Genomic DNA, 10,632 nt, shown 5'->3' on the forward strand with positions numbered 1-10,632 from the left:
AATGTTTTGCTGCATAGATACCGCTTCTTTCTCTTTTATTAACGAGTTGGAACTGATAACTAAGATAGAATGAAAGTTTTAGTCCAGTATTAAATGATAAAATTCCAGTCAACTCTTCAAATATAAGTACAGTGCTATATTAAATATAAAAATTATTCTTAGGTGCGCAGCCCATCAAGTAACCCGCACAGTGGGGTACATCCTTCATCCACCCTCGCCACGCACTTGCCAGAGTATGAGAATACTTTAGTTCATTGATTTGTAAGACTCTGCAGAACCAGAAGGACGTCCAGCCCTACACATAGTGTCTAGAGTTCCCTTATCAGCCCCACTCAATTGGTGGAGCCTTCCAGACGGCAGGTATGTCTGAAAAAATGGGGTGATGAGGAAAATGAAACAAGCATGAAATAAGGGGGCTTGAACTGGAGGCTGAAGCCGAGATAAGAAGGTTGAAGACTGAGGACGTTACAGAAGCTAGAAGGCATGAGCTGAAGAAGGAAGAGGCTGAGATGAACGGGATATTTGAGTTGTAGAAGATCCGAATAGAGGATAATTCTCCTCATAGTTTTCAGAGAGGAGAGGTGACTAAGGAAGATAAAGTTGAGAGTAATATGGTAAGGAGTTTGAAGTTAAATAGCAGAGTTTGATGAAAGTAAAATTACAGAGTGGTTCAAAAGATTTTAGAAGAAAATTGTGGAGTTTGATTGGTCTTGGGAACGCTGGGTTAGACTTGTTGTTAATATAGTAAAGGCAAGGCATTGGAGGTGTATGACAATGTCAATAGATGACTTGGAGGATTATGAGAAATTCAAGGTTGACATTCTAACAGCCTATGACCTGCAGGCAGAAGCTTACAGATAGCGGTTCATTAGAGCCAGAAAACGGCCTGGGGATTCTTATTTAAAATGTACTTGCTACGTTGAGGAGATATTTTAGAAGTGTGTTACAAGCAAGTGGGCCACCTCCTATAAAGAACTGAAGGAATTATGGAGAAATTTCTGAATGTGGCAGAGAAGGAAATATTCCCTTTGTTCTAGAAGAAATTTAAGAGTTTAAAAGAGGCAGCCACTTGATTTGATGATCACCTCTTGGTCCACCGTCCTGTATCTCACCAGCTGAATGCAGGGATAAGTTGACTCATGATAATTCGCTGGGAGGCTGCGGTGGCACCAGTTCAGCGGGAGTCTACCGTCATATTGGTGTGGGAGGAAATATGTTTGCGTGTGGGAGCTCAGCTAACAAGAAGCCTCCACTAAGCAACAAAAGGAGAACGACTGAGAGCATGATCCATAACACTACCAAGTTTAATTACCATCCCACCTCCTACTGTTCTAAGGCTTTAAGTGTCCCACAGCCACAGCTTCCAAGCTTGGACAAAAACCTTTGGTGTTGCTAGTTTGGCCCAATCAGGACCTCGAGAGTGAAGGCGCTAAGTCGGTACTCAGTAACAAAAAAGGGAGGCAGGAATATAACTACCCCCTTGCCAGTCTTTAATACAGCACAAGCTCTTGTCAGGCTTGATTTGGACTGGTGATGACCGTTCTTGTCTGAAGAGACAATTAAGATTGCTGGTGTCAGATACCCAGTAATACTATTGTTTGCAAAACATTACTGGGAACAGAGTGGCCTCTGATAAGGAAGTGATGTGCCAGGGGATTAATGCCATAGAGAGTTTTGCCAATTGAAATAAAACTCGAATACCCGCTAGTGACCACGGAGGCGCGAGTGGTGCCTTCATCCTGAGTAATAATATGGCTGGTAGGAGAGTCTGGTTGCGGCCTCCGTCCACATACACCGTCACAGATGTGGAGATCGCTCTTTTTATGGCTAGGTGGGTAGCCCAGAACCGGGTGCTTAAGCCCTCTGTGAAAACTGGAGCCGACTGCAATTATGCGGGGCAAAGTACCCGTAGGTCAGTCCCGTTTTTGGCAAGGATCTGCATAACCCAAAGTTGAGTTCGTCCTAAAGTCAGAGTGATATGCTTGACTGCGATAGGGCACATACACAGTAGGAAACACTTGATTTGATTGGGAGTGTTGTCGACAGTGGGGATCATATCACTCTGCCGAGGTAGCGCTCAGGTTGAGCTGTCACACACACACACACACACACACACATACACAACATTCTGCCTGTTCCTTAAAAGGGTGATCGTTTTAATCCCTCAAACTACTGTTACTTATTGCTTTAATTTCTCGCCTATTTATAGTTTTGAACCTATCCTTAACAAAAAAAATCATAAACATCTATCACTTCACAACCTTCTATCTCATCGCCAGTATGGGTTCCGTCAAGGCCGCTCTACTGGTGATCTACTGGCTTTCCTTACTGAGTCTTGGTTATCCTCTTTTAGAGATTTTGGTGAAACTTTAGCTGTTGCCTTGGACACATCAAAAGCTTCTGACAGAGTCTGGCACAAAGCTTTGACTTCCAAATTACCCCCCTACAACTTCTATCCTCTCTGTAACTTCATCTCAAGTTCCCTTTCTGACCGGTCTATTGCTGTTGTGGTAGACGGTCACTGTTCTTCTCCTAAATCTATTAACAATAGAGTTCCTCAGGGTTCTATCCTGTCACCTACTCTCTTCTTATTATTCATTGATGACCTTCTATTCTAAACCAAACTTCTTGTCCTATCCAATCCTACGCTGATGATACCACCCTGCACTTTTTCACGTCTTTTTATAGACCTCCAACCCTTCAGGAAGTAAACATTGCACGCAAGGAAGCCACATAACGCATGACTTCTGATCTTTCAAAAATTTTTGATTGGGGCAGAGCAAACTTGGTATATTCAATACCTCAAAAACTCAATTCTTCCATCTATCAACTCGACACAACCTTCCAGATAACTATTCCTTTGTCTTCAGTGACACCCAACTCTCCCCCTCTTCTACACTGAACATCTTCGGTCCGTCCTTTACTTATAATCTAAACTGGAAACAGTTTCTATGACGTTAGGCGTTCTGAGAAGTCTCCGCCAATTTATCTCACATCCTCCCCACCCCAGTTGCTAACTCTGTACAAGGGCCTTATCCGCCCATGTATGGAGTATGCTTCACATGTCTGGAGGAGGAGGTGTTCCACTCATAACGCTCTTCTACACATGATGGAATCGAAAGCTTTTTGTCTCATCAGCTCCTCTTCTCTAACTGACTGTCTTCATCCTCTTTCTCTCATTGCAGCAATGTTGCATCTCTAGCTATCCTCTACCGCTATTTCTATGCTAACTGCTCTTCTGATCTTGCTAATTACATGCCTCCTATCCTGCTGAGGCCTTGCTGCACAAGTCTTTTTTTTCTTTCTCTCACTCCTATTCTGTCCACCTCGCTAATGCAAGAGTTAACTAGTATTCTCAGTCATTCATCCCTTTCTCTAGTAAACACTAGAACTCCCTGCCTGCTTCTATATTTCCACTTTCCTATGACTTGAATTCCTTCAAGAGAAGGTTTAAAGACACATATCCTTCAATTTTTGGACTACCGCTTTGGACCCTGTTCTGGGATTAGCATTTCAGTGTTTTTTTTTTTTTATTAGATTTTTTTTATTTTCCTTGGCCAATGTCCTTCCTACATAAACCCACACACAGACACACACACACACACACACACACACACACACACACACACATAGCTTCCTATTAGTGGGGCACCGTTGTTTCAATCTCCAACCTCCACTTCCTTGTGGGTAGGATTTGTAGGTCTCTGACTTTAGAATTTATAGATCGTAATGATTCTTCTGTGTAAAGGGCTGCTATTATATTTATTTTTTTTTTTTTATCCTGTTCTTTGTCTATGATGATGATGCCGTCTTCTGTGATTTAATGGGTGATGTTTGCTTGATGTTTGGTGCGGTAGTGTTCTTTGATGGCTGCCGTCTCCAGATGGACATCCCATTGTTGGACTGAGGTCCACTGTCCTCAGCAGTGTATATATGCTTGTAGGTGGCGCCAACTACCTGTACAGACGTATTAGATTTTGCGTTCTTGTTTTTTATGCTGAGTTGGGATGCTTCCTGGATGTTGAAATATATGGTGAGTTCGATAGTTTGTTCTGCATTTGTGAATTTGGCGTTTTTCTTGATTATGGTCTTGATGGCCTTTTCATCTGTTTTGTATTCCGTGGACATGTGATTCTTGTAGAACAGTTTTTAACTTGTGGGGGTGGGAATTCGTCGTCGAAGTCTCATTCGTTGATGGTTGTCTTGATAATTTCATTGTCTTCACTGTTCTTATATGCGTTGCTAATGAGGACTTGTGAGAGGCTTTGTAATTATATGTATGTAGAGTCCCAGGAGGAGCAGTGGGTTAGGGCACGTCAGTGAGAGTGGACAGCAGGTAGCATTGTGGGTATTCGCTATCGCCGTTGAAGGCATTTTCCTTCGTATATAAACACGTGGGGAATCCTGAGTTACATTGACCAGCACATTCAAAAACGGTAAACGGCCCTCCTTCGATTCTTCATATGTGAAATTAAGACCAGAAGCTCTAGTATATCTTCCAGGTTCTGGAACACTTCTATGTTCTTGACCAGGACGAATATATCATCTATGCAGTGGCAGTAGATTAAAAGGCGGTTGTCTTGTAATGTGTTGGTTTCAATTATTCCCATGAAGAAGTTAGTGAAGAGAACACCTAGTAGGTTTCCCATCGCTACTTCGTCAATATGCTTGTACATTTTGCCGCGTAGATAGATGAAGGGTGCTTTTCCGGTGCAGATTTGTAGTAGTGTCCTGAGTTTTTCTTCAGGTATGTTGAGCTTATATATATATATATATATATATATATATATATATATATATATATATATATATATATATATATATATATATATATATATATATATATAGAGGAGGAAGAGGCAGTAGATACCTGCCGAAACGAAAATTACTCCCAGTGAGGTCTAAAGCACTGTTCAGCGGGTGCTGTGAACTTATCATTAAACCAAGCTGTGACCTCACTGAACGTTTCCCTTTGTGTCTCACAACACAAGGGGGCAGTCACAGCCTGCCCTCTAAAGACGACTCTCTTCCTCCACACAAAACTACAAGCACCTAATAACACACACATCCTTCCCTCAAAAATTTTTAAATCATCATGGCGACTCCTACACCATCCTTGCAGACCCCATCTGAGGAGGGGACCATAAATGTCCCTAGGTCGGACTGCCTTTCTGTCGACGACCCTAAGTGTATTGACACCCCCGTCAACTTTTTCTTCATTAACTTCTGCAACATTCGCGGTCTAAGATCTAATTTTCAATCTGTAGAACACCAACTCTCCTCTTCTAAACCTCATCTTCTTTTCCTCACTGAAACTCAGGTGTCTGAGGCAACTGACAGCAGCCCCTTTTCTGTTCCCTCCTACTTTCTCTATCCTCATTTTCGATCCAAAGCTGGATGCTGTGTTTATGTGCGCAATGACTTAACCTGTTCTCGTGCCCACACTCTTGAATCTTCCGAGTTTTCCACCATCTGCCTACGACTACAGAGTCACTTTCATACTAAATTTATCTGTGCTGTATACCTCTCACCTAACTCCTCTGACTATAAGAAATTCTTTGACTACTTAACTTCCAAAGTGGAGCACATTCTGGGCCTCTTCCCTTCTGCAGAGATCTCCATTCTTGGAGACTTCAATGTTCACCACTAGCTTTGGCTTTCCTCTCCCTTCACTGACCATCCTGGTCAACTAGCCTACAACTTTGCTATCCTCCATGACCTAGAGCACTTGATGCAACACCGTACTCGCATTCCTGACCGTCTTGGAGATACGCCCAAGATTCTTGACCTTTTCCTGATCTCAAATCCTTCTGCTTATGCTGTCACCCTTTCTTCTCTGTTGGGGTCCTCTGATCACAATCTCACATCTTTATCTTGTCCAATCCCCCTCAGGATCCCCCTAAGCGAAAGTGCCTCTGGCGTTATGCCCCTGCTAGTTGGGGGGACCTGAGGAGGTATTTTGTTGATTTTCCTTGGAATGACTACTGCTTCCGTGTCAGAGACCCGTCTTTATGTGCTGAGCGCATAACAGAGGTGATAGTGTCTGGCATGGAGACGTACATTCCTCACTCTTTTTCTCGTCCTAAACCTTCTAAACATTGGTTTAACACAGCTTGTTCTCCTGCTATACATGATAGAGAGGTGGCCCACAAAAGGTACTTCAGCCTTTCATCACCAGAATCTCATGCACTTTGTATTTCTGCCCGGAACCTTTCAAGATCTAACTCCCTTCGTGATTTCTGGAATCTAGCCAAAAAAATCTCCAATAACTTTGCTTCTTCTTCTTTCCCTCCTCTTTTTCAAACAGATGGCACCACTGCTATCACATCTATTTCTAAAGCTGAAGTCTTCGCTCAAACCTTTGCTAAAAACTCTACCTTGGACGATTCTGGGCTTGTTCCTCCCTCTCCTCCACCCTCTGACTATTTCATGCCATGTGTTAAAATTATTCGCAATGATGTTTTCCATGCCCTCGCTGGCCTAAACCCTCGGAAGGATTATGGACCTGATGGGGTCCCTCCTATTGTTCTCCGAAACTGTGCCTCCGTGCTTGCACCTTGCCTAGTCAAACTCTTTCAGCTCTGTCTGTCAACATCTACCTTTCCTTCTTGCTGGAAGTTTGCCTACATTCAACCTGCTCCTAAAAAGGGTGACCGCTCTAATCTCTCAAACTACCGTCCTATTACTTTAATTTCCTGCCCATCTAAAGTTCTTGAATCTATCCTCAACAGGAAGATTCTTAAACATCTATCACTTCAGAACCTTCTATCTGATCGCCAGTATGAGTTCCGTAAAGGCCGCTCTACTGGTGATCTAGCTTTCCTTACTGTGTCTTGGTCATCCTCTTTTAGAGATTTTGGTGAAACTTTTGCTGTTGCCTTGGACATATCAAAAGCTTTTGATAGAGTCTGGCACAAAGCTTTGATTTCCAAACTACCCTCCTACGGTTTCTATCCTTCTCTCTGTAACTTCATCTCAAGTTTCCTTTCTGACCGTTCTATTGCTGCTGTGGTAGACGGTCACTGTTCCTCTCCTAAATCTATTAACAGTGGTGTTCCTCATGGTTCTGTCCTGTCACCCACTCTCTTCTTATTATTCATTAATGATCTTCTAAACCAAACTTCTTGTCCTATCCACTCCTACGCTGATGATACCACCCTGCACTTTTCCACGTCTTTTCATAGACGTCCAACCCTTCAGGAGGTAAACATATTACGCAGGAAAGCCACAGAACGTTTGACTTCTGATTTTTCTAAAATTTCTGATTGGGTCAGAGCAAACTTGGTATTGTTTAATGCCTCAAAAACTCAAATCCTCCATCTATCAACTCGACACAACCTTCCAGACAACTATCCCCTCTTCTTCAGTGACACTTAACTGCTACCCTCTTCTACACTGAACATCCTCGGTCTGTCCTTTACTTATAATCTGAACTGGAAACTTCACATCTCATCTCTAGCTAAAACAGCTTCTATGAAGTTAGGTGTTCTGAGACGTTTCCGCCAGTTTTTCTCACCTCCCAGCTGCTAACTCTGTACAAGGGCCTTATCGTCCATGTATGGAGTATGCTTCACATGTCTGTGGGGGTTCCACTCATACTGCTCTTCTAGACAGGGTGGAATCAAAAGCTTTTCGTCTCATCAACTCCTCTCCTCTAACTAACTGTCTTCAGCTTCTCTCTCACTGCATATCTAGCTGTCTTCTACCTCTATTTTCATGTTAACTGCTCTTCTGGTCTTGCTAACTGTATGCCTCCCCTCCTTCCGCGGCCTCGCTGCACAAGACTTTCTTCTTTCTCTCACCCCTATTCTGTCCACCTCTCTAACGCAAGAGTTAACCAGTATTCTCAGTCATTCATCCCTTTCTCTGGTAAAATGTTTCAAGACACTAATTCATCCATTTTTGACCACTGCTTTGACCCTTTTATGGGACTGGCACTTCAGTGGGTATATTTTTTTATTGGATTTTTGTTGCCTTTGGCCAGTGTCCTTCCTACATAAAAAAATATATATATATATATATATATATATATATATATATATATATATATATATATATATATATATATATATATATATATATATATATATATATATATATATATATATATATATATATATATATATATATATATATGGTGTAATGCGAGTTTCTGCAAATACTGAAAGAGGTGAAAGAACATGTAATTCTAAGTAGAAAATGTTCTATACACATATGTATTGTAAGGCTTTTGTTTAACCGCCAGAGAAGATGAAAATGTATGGGACTCTTGGGTGTGTTCTGCATGTAGATATGAAGTAACGGACAGACGGTTGCATTATCGCAGCCTCGGAGGTGCCATTGGTCAAATTATGAGTGTTTTAATCTTATTTTTTGCAACCTGTGGAATATTACAGTATCTTATAACAAGACAAATGGTATCGAAAAACATGGAATTTACCGATAAGCATTACACGACAACAATATTGAGGTGATTAAAAGTACTCCATATAATCGTTAGCAGATCCTGGTGATTTTCTTGTTGGCTTATTTGGTGCACTGAATGTGTGTGTTTGTATATATGTCTATGTATGTGAAAGGATTTGTGACGTAATAAGGATAGTGAATGCCTGTCTGTCGACATGGCAAAGCAGGTCAAGGCGACAACGGCTTTACCCCATTCAAGCCAGGTACTCTTCCCATAACGTTGCTGGGGTTAAGGATGTGGTGGATTTACGATGACGTCCAGTAGATTCTGAAGTGAATCTGTGGTGTTGTGGTTGTGCAGTGTTTTTGAGGAGAGGAGTGTGGTGTTAATGTTTGTATTGTGAACCATTGCTGTCTGAGGTATGGGAATAATCAAGAGCTTAGGTGATGATAGGTGGAAAGCGTGAAAGGGCACGTGGTTGTGGATGTGGACATGTATGAGGAAGATGGTATGAGGATATCGGTGTTGCTTCTGTGTTAGTAAAGGGTGGATGGTGAGCAGCGAATTGGGTGAAGTCAGATAATGAACGAGTTACGACGGGAGTGAGTGACTGTATAAGTGGGCAGTGGTGTTAATATATATATATATATATATATATATATATATATATATATATATATATATATATATATATATATATATATATATATATATATATATATATATATATATATATATATATATATATATATATATATATATATATATATATATATATATATATATATATATATATATATATATATATTCCTTCTTTATTCCTGTGAATATTTATTTCCAACAATTCACTGAAATTTGCTCACGCCAGTTTTCTTCTACCTTGGTTTTAAAGAGGCCATAATAAATATTTTCATCACCTGGTCTCTATCATGAAGTACCTTCAGTCTTATCTCTTCCCCCCCAAAAAAAAAAAAACAAATAAGAAAATAATTAAATAAGAAAAAAATAATATAGATAAGTAAATAAATAAATTTTAAAAAATGTGAACATACGTAAGAGTAAAGCAGGATTATACATTAATGCCGCATTTTTTTTTGTTTTTCACACAGACATAATATTACTTGTGCAGAGGAGTTGATGAATGGACTCTTCATAGATTCTTCGAGTAGCGAACCCCAGCTATACAAGAGAGCTGTGTTTAGTTGCACATTTTTTCCCGTAACGAATCTTCGAAATGTGTGATGCAAAGTCCACAGCACTGCACCCCATACTGCCATACACGTAAACACAGTAGCCCACACCATACCTGAAAACTGCTCCATTAGTCTCGCTTTTAAAACTCACGTTTGTAGAATAAACCTCTCTCTCTCTCTCTCTCTCTCTCTCTCTCTCTCTCTCTCTCTCTCTCTCTCTCTCTCTCTCTCTCTCTCTCTCTCTCTCTTTTTTTAAGAACATTTGATTATTTTTGACAGTTTAATATATATATATATATATATATATATATATATATATATATATATATATATATATATATATATATATATATATATATATATATATATATATATATATATATATATATATATATATATATATATATATATATATATATATATATATATATATATATATAAATTGTTCATTTATTTTTTCTCTCTCATTTACCTGAGAAGGGTCGGATTATTGAGAGGTGTTGAGGAAGAAGAGAAGGCTTTAAGGTAACGACTGTCATAAGATCAGAAGGATACGTTCGTAAAAAACTGATGACTCTCAGACGCCCAGGAGAAGGTCCAGCTATTGTACAAAAATCAACTTCCTCACGCTGAAGCTGACCAATCATGCCGTTGAACATACCGTTTTTCTCTAGGCCCCACTTGCCTTCCGGCTCTTCTCGCATTGTGTATCTAAAAGAGAGACATAAACAGTGTAAGGCATCTCTGTGTGAGTAGGATGAGAGGGAGAGGAGGCAGGTAAAGATACGGGATGTCTTATTAATTAGTGGACCTCTGTCTGAATGTCTCTGTATGTCTATAAAGATACTTGGTCATTATGGGATGTCTTATTCATTAGTGGACCTCTGTCTGAGTGTCTCTATATGTATATTTTATGCCCCTCTCTGCCTGTCTGCCTGCCTTACTGTCTTTCTGCCTCTCTCTGTCTCTCTCTCTCTCTCTCTCTCTCTCTCTCTCTCTCTCTCTCTCTCTCTCTCTCTCTCTCTCTCTCTC

The 10,632-nt window shown here is 40.4% G+C and overlaps 1 long non-coding RNA gene across 1 annotated transcript in view; it reads right to left on the reverse strand.

The window, feature by feature from the left end:
• The window catches only part of LOC135109608 (uncharacterized), a 29,870-nt gene extending 19,566 nt beyond the window's left edge, over nt 1-10,304 (reverse strand). Inside the window, exons 1-2 of the long non-coding RNA XR_010272825.1 lie at nt 10,073-10,304; nt 9,529-9,713 (exon numbers count right to left, since the gene is read on the reverse strand). This is a non-coding gene — a long non-coding RNA (uncharacterized LOC135109608). The remainder of the gene's footprint in view (nt 1-9,528; nt 9,714-10,072) is intronic.
• Nucleotides 10,305-10,632: the final 328 nt, after the last annotated feature.

The sequence above is a fragment of the Scylla paramamosain genome, chromosome 19 (genome assembly GCF_035594125.1).
Source record: "Scylla paramamosain isolate STU-SP2022 chromosome 19, ASM3559412v1, whole genome shotgun sequence".
Classification (NCBI taxonomy): domain Eukaryota; kingdom Metazoa; phylum Arthropoda; class Malacostraca; order Decapoda; family Portunidae; genus Scylla; species Scylla paramamosain.